General features: G+C 40.9%; 1 long non-coding RNA gene across 1 annotated transcript; it reads right to left on the bottom strand.

The window, feature by feature from the left end:
* Positions 1–789: 789 nt before the first annotated feature.
* LOC119143975 lies at positions 790–8651 on the bottom strand. Its single transcript, XR_005102911.1, has 3 exons — positions 8527–8651; positions 6701–6812; positions 790–3162 (listed from the first exon to the last, which is right to left on the bottom strand). It is a non-coding gene; the product is annotated as an uncharacterized LOC119143975 (long non-coding RNA).
* Between the last annotated feature and the right edge of the window lie 3104 nt (positions 8652–11755).

Raw genomic sequence — 11755 nt, 5'->3', positions numbered from 1 at the left:
GCAAAACTATTCCTTAGATACCCCGTTCCTTAGAATTATTACACACGCACTCACACACACACACACACATGCCCCTACACACACCACTATTCTTTTATGCCTTAGAAAATAAAGCTCTGCACTCTGAGGTGCATCAGCATCCCTCCTGTGCTTGGGACTCCCTGCAATATGGAGCTTCCAGGCACTTTTTCTCCCAACTCCCTAGCACAGGGCAGCATGACTAAATATGAGGCAGTATGGGAACAAGTGAGAGTAGAAGCTGAATTGGTGACTGTCAGTGAAGCGTGCTGCAATTTAAATTTTTAACATAAGAGGAGGTGTCAGTCTTAAATTAACATTCTATTTCCACTTTCTATGTCCTTTATCCCCCCCCTCATTCTATTACTTTGACATTTATTTTCACATGTTGCTTCCCTCTGTAAGCCCATTACTTTTATATGGTTTTTTTTCCTTCCTTTACTTAAAAGTCTCTACAACATTCCACATACTTTTTCCTCTTGGTAGTGTCTCTTTCGAGCCAGCCTCCATTTTCTTGTCTGAAACAGCTACACTCATTTGTCCTTTTTAGGGCCTTGATCCTGAAAACCATCTTAAATCCGAAAACACTTAAGCACATGTTTAGCACTGGGGTTAATTTTTACATGAAGTGCAAGGTAAGCATTTACCTGAAGTTGATCAAAGTTCAACTGCTCTGCCAAACAGGTGTAGATTTTATATACATATATATATATACATATACATACACGCATGCATGCATATAAAATAAATGTTTTGGTTTGAAACTGAACAGCTTTCCAGAAGGGGAACCACTGGCTCATGAAAAGTATTTGGCAAATTATAACCTCTGTCTCAGGTACCTAAGACATATTGCAGTCATTACCATCAGTCATCTCAGCACCTATCGAGTAAGACCCTGAACAAAACACATCCTCCCTTCACCCGTGACACACAAGTGGGTTTTTTTTCCCACCTGTTTGTTCCTGTGCTGCACTACACCTCTGCAGAGAGGAGCAGCCACTGCGGTAGCAGGGCAGCAGGGGAAGCAGGACATCCTGGAGTTGCTCTGGTACGGGGGCACAAGTGTGGCATCTAGAAGATGTCCACCATCTCAGATGATGCCCAAAGCTCTGTGAAGAGGCTAAGGTGACCTGCCTTTGCATGGGCTCAACAGAGCTTCTCATCGGGAGCCTGCAGAGGAGGGTGGCATGGCCACAGCCCCACGGCACAGATAGCCACCCAGAGAGCTCCTTCAGATTGCAGACTGAGCACCTTTACAGCAGAAGGGAGCTCAGAAGATCTTTCACAGGGTTCCCATCCACTGCTACTCATTGTTTGTACTGAAAAATTATCCTCAAGTGCTCATTTTTCCATTCAGCTCCCATTGCAGCTGTCTCTCAGGTTGCACACAGAAGCTCACTCATGTCTTGAGCAGGGCATCGCTCCACCTTGACCTGGGCTCCTTTGCTTTGTTGGCTGGGTAGTCTAAAAGATGGGAGTATTCATTTCAAGCACAGGAGAGATGTGGCTTTCAAACTGGAGAATTTTCCTATGCAGGATTCCAGAATGTGGGCAGAGGAGTTTGTGTTCGCTTGTGCTCTCAGTCTCTGCCAGAAGCAGGGCTTGACCCACATGCTCCCTCCACCTTTCTTCCCAGGTGAGCTGCTTCGCTCCATGCTCAGTTTGCTGCATTTGCTGAACCTGTTCTCAGGTGCTCTATTTTCACATTGTATCAGGAGCCTGAACCATGAATTCTGCTGGGAACAGTTTGCTGTTTTGGGGCTTTACAAAGCCTATATCCGTGTGGGGTTTCAGTCGTTAAGCCCATTTAGGTATGCCAAGGGTACCAAGCGCGTTTAGGTACCTTGCCGAACAGAGATTATATTAACATTAATAAGAGCTACTTCCACAGGAAAGTAATTGCAAAACTGGGAGCCTTTTTGTTTTGTTTTACTTTTAATTTCGGAGCCTGCTCTCAGAGTAAGACCCTGGGTGAGGAAGTGGAAAGGCAATTACTTCCAGTGTGCTGGGCGAATTTGCCAGAGGAGAGAAACTGAATGTTTGATGTGTTCCCCAAGGCCAATGTTCTACAATTATAAAAATACACTACCTTCCCTGTAACTCTGTGAATATGAAACGAAGCAGCTTACCTACTATTAATTAGCTATATTTTGTAGTTTTATGGACATTGAACATGGTGTGCTAATTTGCATACATTAGCATGTAATTTAGATGCTTACTTCAAGGTATTCAGTTTTATTGCCATTACCTTTTGTGGCCTATTTCTCTAATGACTGTAATGGAATACAAAAGAGATTTCTCATTGTGTTTACCCTGTTACCTTATACATGAGTTTCAGAATAATGTGTCATGCTGAGAAGTGGGAATTTTCCTGCAGAAGGTTTTGCTTTCAAGTCTGAGCCACGTTGTGACCACCCACCCTGCTGAATTTTCTGACGCCGCCTGCATTTCCTTGGCTGCTGTACTTTTTTCACCCGTGTAAGGACACACAATCTTCTAAAAGTCAGGTACAAGTGCAGAAATCTGCTCCATTGCCTGCACTAAAAAAAGAAAGTCAGACACAAGAATTAATGGGTCCTATTCTGTCTATCAGCACCTAAAGGCACAGAGAGAGAAAAATAATCTGCAGCTGGGGAGAGCAGAGCAGGGTCGAAGGGCAGTGCCTGCATCTGCATTCACTGAGAGGCAGGGAGCAAAAATAAAGGGTCTCTTTTTGTTGCAGCTCAGCACTATTTTAGAAAGCGCAGATACTAACTTAATTACCACAGTTCCCTTTTGCACTAGAGCATTGCAGCAGGCTATAAATCAATACTTAAGGTCACATTCCTAAAAGCCCTGAAAACCAGCCTTTTCTCTCACTAAAGCATGTTGTTTGCTACTCCTGCATCAGTGTCGCACAAGTTCAAGATCAGCTAGGGGACAGGGCTAAAACAACGATTATAAAAAGAAATCAGAATTGCAAAACAGTAAGTTGTACAGCGAGCAAGTCCAGCTTGTGGCAGATACCACAACTGCATCAAACCTTCCATCCTCTCCGAGCAGAGAGGCAGGAGACGCATCGGCAGGTGCTCAGGAGTATGAAATGTGTTTCACTGTGTGCTGAATTCTGGTGCTGGAGGCCAAGTTGATGGAAGAAGAGCAGATCTGAAAAAATTACAGTTATTTCTGCTGAGTATATCTTTGGCAACTTTACTGTACATCTGAAATCAATTATACATGTGCATGCATGACATCTTATTTCAATAAATTGTTGGGAATGGGACTCGGGAGTTGCAAAAATAGATATTTTTTTTTTCCATTTGCTTTTCTATTATACCTGCTGACCCAGATATTTCACAACCTTTGGAAGAGAAAACAATTCGTATGAGATTGGGAAGATATGGAAAAAGCCACTTCCAGCTGAGATACACTTGGCACAGCACTGAACGGCCTAGCCAGAGGGAGGCTTCTTTTTGTTTGGGTTGACGCTGGCAGTATGTGGCCAACAGTAATATCAGATATAGAGAGGACTTGCATCCAGGTGCCCAGGGAACTACCAGAATGAGGTGCAGGATCCTGTAAATTTAAAACCTGATTTAGATACTAGATAGTCTTTATCTAAAAAAAAGTCTTTATATAAAAAAAAAACCAAACAGCTTTAATGTTTACAAAGTAATTTAGGAATCTTATTAAATGTGTACATTGCAGGGTGGGGGTGGGGATTAAAGAAGTTAGACATCTATTCAACATTAAAAAACAAATTTCAAGGAAATTTTAATTTTCAATGCGAAACTAGATTTTCACCAAAACTGAAATTTAATTTCCAAAACTTGCATGTTTCCTTACCAGGGACTTGGATTCCAGATGGATCACAGCACACTGCTGAACAGCATTATTAGTTCAGGTGCAAAATGGTGCAGATGCATTCAGTTCAGAGCCATCACTTGTAGATTCCCTGGATTTCAGCCCAAATACAGCCCCTGGAGGTCTGCCATACAAGTGGGAGAGCATGGACACATGTCCAGGAGCTCATCATCTCAGGCATGCACTGCGCGGCTCATCAAGATGTCTTTTGATTTAGAAGGCAAGCCTTGGACAATGCATTTTGGACTCCACAAATCACATTTTCCAATGGCATTTGTGAAAAATTTCTGAGAAGAATAGCAAAAGCATGATATCATTTGTAGTTGATGGGGTGAATATTTTTTACCCTTTTGCACGAGTATAAATAGCTCCAATAGCCTGTGACATGTCCATCCTGACAGCAAGGGTCCCCAGAGCACTGGAGCCAGCTTCCTGAGACATTGTTTGACGAGGACCTGGTCTAGATTATGGCATGCACAGGATAAAATTGTCCACGTGCATCTTCACGGTTACACATAAAGACAAAACTAATCTCTTCCTTTCCATTCTTTGTTAGAGAGACTCATGCGTGACTAGTGAACATGTGCTGGCGAGGAAGAGGAAAAAGATATTTCTCTTTTTAAAAACGTTGGTATTCTGATGATGGGCATTACACTGGTTCCTGAACAGCTACAGAGACAGGGCTGTCTTTTTGAAGGTATTCTCAGTTACTAATGCACTTCTGTATATGTTTAGGTTAGAAAATGTTGAAAGGCTCCAGACCAAATGGATAAGTATTTGTGGTAAAATTTGACAAAGCTTCTATACTACAGTAAAAACAAGGAAAAATCCCAACATTCAAAGCTATGCCCAGAGTAAATTTACTACTTCCTAATTCATTGATGTGCTGTTGACTTGAAATCATCAGTTAAGGTGTATAAGTCCTCTATGATAAAATAATGTCTGATACAACTTTTTTTGAAGGCTTAAGTAGTGCTGTAGAAGGAAGGAAACCTCAATGTACTTTAAATCATAGCAGGCTAGTCAATGCCTAAACATCCGACAGCACATATTTGTCACATAATTTACTACAGTGACAGTTATGAGCATCCAATTAACAATGCATTCAAAATGTTGCTGTATTATTTAAATCTGATCATTTGCCATAGCTCATCCCAGTCTTCAAGTAGGTACAGCCCAGGCTTTAAGAAACAGTTACAGAGCTATAAATGAGAAAGTGGCTGGGGATTAAACATTGTGCCAAAACTCTAGAAAACAACACCGGGGTTTTCAGAAGAGAGCTGCAATACCTTGAAAGTAAGATGTAAAGCATGGCTTAGGAAAACCTTCAGTCAGTATTTTCTACATGATATGTAAAAGTAATTTTTTATAATGTCTTGTGCTGTTGTGTGATACGACTGGCATGAAAGTAAAAAAGCCTGACTGGGCCTTGACTGTTCTTGTCATACATTCCTCATGCATTTCAGCTGCTGAAGAAGCCTTCTTTTATGCTCAGAGGGGCTGCACTGTTCATTAATCACAGGCTTGCTCAAGCAGTGCCACCATAAATACTAAATATGCATAAAATTCACAACTGAACCTACACTGCCTTTCCCCCCCTCCCCCTTCCACGGACTATCATATGCAGAAGTGACGTAGAGAAATCCAATAACATAGATAGAATAAACCCAAAAAGAGCACTTCCTCATGTCAAGCAGATTTTGCTTGGAGGATTCATTAAGATGATACTTTTCATCTTGGAATTCTTGAATACTGGAGTTTTTACCCTTAATACAGGTAGGTAGTCTTCAGCCATAGTGAGTGTATGGTTTCAGGTTTAAAAGAAAACAAAAATCCTGTAATTATTTCCGTATTATGTGCATACTTTCTCTAAATGCAGCCTCATAAAAGTACATTTCCTTTACATTCACTGTATCATATTTAGAGCTACATATGCTACCAGGCTAAAGGGCTTTCACGCAGACAGCTGAAAACACCCTTAATTAACAACCTTGAACATACGTGTGTGTATATATATATACACACATATTTCTGTGTCTGATATGTATAATACTGATTTGATTCACTAATGAATAAAAAAGAAGGGAATACTGTTATTTCTAAATATCTGTCTCATCTATATTCCTTCCATGCCTTGATAATTGCACAGTATGAAATTAACAGTACTTCTGCTTACAGTATGCATATAAATGTTTGTGGATTTGGAGGACTAGAACAAGCAACAGAAATTTGAACAGATTTGTATCCACTCCTAGCTCCTTTGTGGTTTTTTGGTGTAACCTTAATCAAGTCAGAGAAAATCTGCTCCTTTCTTAGGTGATCTATAAAGTGGGATGAGGTTTTTAATCTATATCATACTGATGTTATGAGACTTAGTTGCTGCAGTTAAGGCACTGAAATGTTTTACATGCTTTTGCAGGAGAGTTTCTGCATGGAATACCCATTCCATCACTGTATGAAGGGTCTGTTAAAACAGTACCAGATAAACCTTTCACAGGGAACTTGAATCAAGAGTTATGGATGCTAAAAAGTTCAGAAACTGTGCAATATATTCTTGAGCACCATCTACTGGTACTGAAAATGGTCAAAAACATCCGTAGAATCATCAACAAATATGTCGGTCTTCAACAAGTTGAAACTGTGAATAAAAGTAGATGTTTTTTGTTATTTTAAATTACGTTGTTCTGCTCATTTGGTGCTTTGTGATTTGCTTTGGTTTTCTTTTGTGGGGTAGGGGACTTGGGTGTCTACAAAAATGGAAATATCTTGGCCAAAATGCAAAATACAATGATTTGAGATGTGCTGCCACAGCGTCTCCTAACATGCGTAGTTTGCTTACTTTGTGCTTCACGCTCATCAGTTTGTAGACCTCTTTGGCCAGCCTACATCTCCAACACTGCACTCCCTTTTCTTCCCTGGGGGAATCTCCATGTTGCCTAAGCAAAAAACTCCTATGGGTAAAGAAAAAACGAGCCATCATTTAGCCTTGGAAGATAGATAGCCACTTAATCTTTGCAGAAACATTGACAGTTTAGGGGTAGGGTGCATGTCCTGGGCTGACTGTCACCCAGATGCAGTCAGACCACGACATCACCCTCATCTAAGGGCTGGGGAGCCCATGGAGTTCAGGCAAACCTACAGCCAGATGAGGCTTCGGTGCAGCAGCATTTACAGCTACAGATTATCCTTTAATCATGCCAGTGGGCAGTGGCACTGCACTGTGTAAAGCACAGCTTTGCTGATGTGTCTGCATCCACAGTACGAGTGTTTGAAGAGTTCCACGTGCCTGACAAGCACGGGCAGTACAGACACAGCGGGAGGGGAGGTGGAAGGCAGAGGGTCCTTACTCAGTCCTTATCAGCCCTGGGAGCAGGCGGGTTTGCTGGAGAGACTGGAAAGAAACTTACAAAAGTAGGAAAGAACTGGGTGTTGCTGCAGGTATATTCCTTAAGGGAAGCTGTTTCTTTGCTTGTGTTGGCTGACAAGGCCAGTAAAAGGCAAAGCAGGATGATTTTTCCTGAGTGGTGCCTGCAGATATTCTGCTTTTAACAAGCAAAAGACCACAGCCCTCTGCTGACCCTCTTCTGGCAATGTTAGGCACCGGACTCTCATATTTTTATGATATGCCTTCACAATATTTTGGGGATATTGATTAACTCCTTTCTAAGGAAGCCACTGGATAATCCAGTGGAAGACTTGAATCTATCTAGTAACATGCCAGAGGGGAGTCGAACAGAAAAGCCAAAAATGGGAAGAGTAAAACAAGCTGAAATAAAGCTAGGGAAGCGGTTTAAAAGTTTGGTTAATCAAGGCACAAGTCAGCTGAAGTTCAAGTACTATGGAATTGAGGGGCTCAGAATATTCATAACATTATCTTCCTTAGTGTACCAAAATTGACCAATGCCAAGCAGCTGCTTTAGCACTCCAGGACTTTGTGTCCAGTCCCTTATAGCTGAAAGTACAAAATGGGACTGCCCAGGTGAAAATCCCAACTTACTAAAAAATGACTGCCATACTCGAAACTTCTTGCACTCTTTACATCAATTTAAACATTCCTTAGAGCCATAACAAAACCAAAATTCTGCCGACTTTTGCACATATTTTTCTTAAAGATAGAAAAATAAAAATTTTTAAAAAATGTTTTCCAATTTTTACAAATAATCTAAAAGACCAGGATGCAAAGTGTTTTGTATGTTCAGTAATCTACTAATAATACATATGTTTTTTCCCTAAAAGATCTCAGTCTCTGCCTGGAAGAAACATTTTGAACATCATGAAGCCATCTAAACATTTCTTGCAATTGTAGCAAATTTAGGCAGGATTACTGCAGCAATATTCAGGCTTTTGATTCTGCTGACAAAGTTTAAATCCCTCCACCTAATATATACCTCCTGTTTCTCCAAGCCGCAAGGAACACTTTCCAAGACCAAATCTCCATAGCAATCCCTCCGGCTTTTTGGTTTAGAGGAATTTTGGCCTGTGCCATTGGTTACGAGGGCTGGAGAAACTGGGTTACCTGCCAAAAGTCTGGCAACACGTGATGATCAGATAAGCACCCCAAAGCCTTGACTCTGTGATTCCTCACGCCTTGAGCCTTTGCACAAGCACCAGGCTCTAATAACCCTCTGGGGGATGCCAGCAACCAGGGCAAGGGCAATTACTCACGATGGTCCAGAGGGCATGGGTGTAAGCAGCTCGTGTTTCTGGTCAGATGCCAAGCTGAGGTAAAGCCCGGGGAAAGAAGAGCTCAGTTCTGAGGGAGTGAAGATGTGTTGCTGTGGTTTTCCTTGTTAAAGCACAAGAAGGAGAGCAGGCTTTAGGCTCTGTAGGGTTCTCCCCCTCCCCCCTTTTCCTGTTTGAATACAAAATTAAATGTTTAGTTCAAGGAGTTAAGGGTTAGAATCACAAAACTGCCGAAGAGAGGGGCTTCCTTTTTTACCCCACTGCTCTGTGACTAAGACCGGGATCCAGGAAAGATCCACCACGTTTCAATTCCTTCCTCTTCTTCCTGGAGTATGAGAAGATGAGTATCTTTGTATCCATTGATACGTCCTCTCTTTCTTCTCTGGTCTGCCCTCTGCCCAGCAAGCTTCTTACCCTGCTTTCAGCTGTCTCCTCATCAGCCGAACCTTCTTCCCCTCCTCTTTTTGTGCAAGTGTTCAAAACATCATAATCTGGTTCCATGCAATTAGGTGTTAAATGCTACTGTGATAAAGCTATACACATTTTGCTTACCTAGTTTTCAAAAGAGGGAATAGAGAAACGAAGGACAAGCCCAAGAATTATAGAACTGGGGAGTTTTTAAGAATATTATCCCACATTCCTGCCACCACATCATGCTCATCCATACCAGCAAATGTGATTCATCCACTTCATGCAGCAGCAATTATTTGTGAAAGCATCCCTCCTTTCCTAAGTGTAAAGCTCTTCTTCATTTTGTTAGGTTATCAAGGTATCAATCATCACAGGGGGGTTGGGTTGTTTTTGTTTGTTTCTGTTTGGTTTTTTTTTTTTCCCTGAGTGTGTACACAGTGGCTTCTTCAATAGCACAGGTCTTACAAGATTTTGTTTCAGAAAAGGACTGTGTACTTCATTAAAGACAAAACAAGAAACACCTAGAGCAACACACACGCACCTATACACACACAGAGAAATAAATGAGAGTAAGTCTTCTGTGACAGCACCGTTTTCCACTGTCTGAGTGATTACAGAGTCCAATGCTTTTTATCAAAGACAACCTCTTTCTCTCCCTTCGAGCTTTAAGTAAATACTTGTGCTAATTGCAGATAGCAGCAGAATACAGCACCGAGTGTTTTGAAACTGGCATGGATGTGAAAGGGGCTAAACAAGCTATGGTAGATTAAACACTGTGGAGTGCTGTTTTTCTGTCACTGTAAGAGTGTATAGTAAAGAGTCCTGTGCTATTTTACTGTTTCTGCCCCTGTAATGCATGCCGGATACCTATAATTTATGACACGGAGCCATTGCTTCATGAGTTGCACTTCCTTTTAAACTGATGCTGAACTCGTTAGTGGGGGAAATGTGACAGGCTGATAGTGGTTTCTTATCTGCAGGTTAAACATTGTCAGAATAATTCATGGCCAGGCAACTGTTAGAACTGTAATGTTTTTATAATTAGAGCTGGAGTGGACTGTTCGCTCAGGATCTGAGCTCCAGCAAACAGGCCCCCATCACTGTCAGTCTGAAGCTTGTTGCCTTCCCATCCATCAGATTTCAGGGAGGAAACGTTCTGAAACTCAATCTGCTGAGCTCAGAGGAAATGTCCCCAGCACTGAAGCCACCAGCACTCTGAAAAGCCAAGGATGACCATATTTCCAGCCATCACCACTCAAAAATAACGAGTCAGGTGCCAGACATAAGCTTTACTTTAATATCATAACACTTTTGGGGGCTGTAATGTTATTGCTATTTTTGTCCTCTCAACTTTTAATCATTAAGATATGTGTTTTGAAGCATTTTAACTATCAAGGCCAGAATCTTGGTTTCCAGTTTATTGAGCAAAGGCTTTGATTCCTTTGAAATCCTGTGACTTAGAGAGATGGAGATTTACAAAACATACCATGAGACTCGCAGCAAAAGTTACCAAAGTTTACCCTGTAAAGGTCACAATCCAAATGAGGACTTTCTAACACAAGTTTAATTGCTCTGTTGAGCTATATCAGCTTACACCAACTGAGAATCTAGTTGTGTCTCTGATTTCACCAGCACATATACTCCGACAGCTGTGTGAGTTATGTGTAAAGAGGAATTTTTCTGTGTTCCTCAAGAACCACGGTATACTCTAGTATTCAGTACAATGGCTAAAATGAATTCACATTTGCGCAGTCTGCGTTATAGCTCTTTGCTCATTTGGCGAATCGCATCGCAGATAGGTTTAACCCAAAACTTCACTGTTGGAATGTGCAAAAATTCCAAGGGAGCATTTTTGTTACAATTGAGCCCAACAGCAGTAAGATCAACTGTTGTTTTTAATACTGACCTGTTATGTGCATCCATTCATTGCCATACAATTTTCTTTCACTATTTTTGTACATTCACAAGAGTCATGGAGGGCTCTTGGGCCATGCCTTCGGAGAATGACACCTGCCTATAGCTTCTGTATCATGAAATATGGCATAAATCCTGATTAGAGCTTATCCACAGCAAGAAACCTGCCTTATACCCTTCCTTCCAACAGATGAGTTGGGGTTTTTTTCTTTCCAAGTTTATTAGAGAAATAAAGCATTCAGTATTTTTAAAAAAGTGGAAAAAACCACTGTAAATAAATAAGTAAGCAAACACACGTGCATTTTTAATAATGCACGAACACTTATTTTAAGAATAATATTCCTGGAAGAGCTATGATTGTTATATGCCTAAAATTCCCAAATGGCAAAATATAATTAAAGTAAGAACTGTTGAACAGATAAACCTGTTAAATACACAATATTACCAGGCAAAATGGATATGCATTTATCACTTTGCCACTTTAATTACACTGACTGCTGCTCTTCATGCATATATTAATAGCTGACTAACATTATGGAGGCTGAAACATAAATTGCAAAGCACTGACTTAAAGGAAGACTTTTACCCAGGCACAGTGCAGTAGTAACAAGTATTACATATTTTTACAAAAAAATTTTACATTGAATCCATTTGCTGGTTTTATTTGGATAGTCATTTCTTGCAGTTCTGAGAAACCTCATCTCCGTAAAACAGTAATTAATGAAGCGCTGGCTTGGAAAGCCTAGCTAGAATGGGTTTCAGATACTGCAACTCAAGAGACTCAGCTTGGGATTCTGAAAGTAGCTGAAGTGTGAAACTCACAGGAGATATTTGGTTTATCTTGAGAAAAGAAAGGAAAGGAAAAAACAGTATGTCATTTGATGTC

This window comes from Falco rusticolus, chromosome 3 (genome assembly GCF_015220075.1).
Source record: "Falco rusticolus isolate bFalRus1 chromosome 3, bFalRus1.pri, whole genome shotgun sequence".
In the NCBI taxonomy this organism is placed as follows: Eukaryota; Metazoa; Chordata; class Aves; order Falconiformes; family Falconidae; genus Falco; species Falco rusticolus.
Note: the sequence above shows the minus strand (reverse complement) of the source record. Positions and strands in the feature narration are given on the sequence as shown.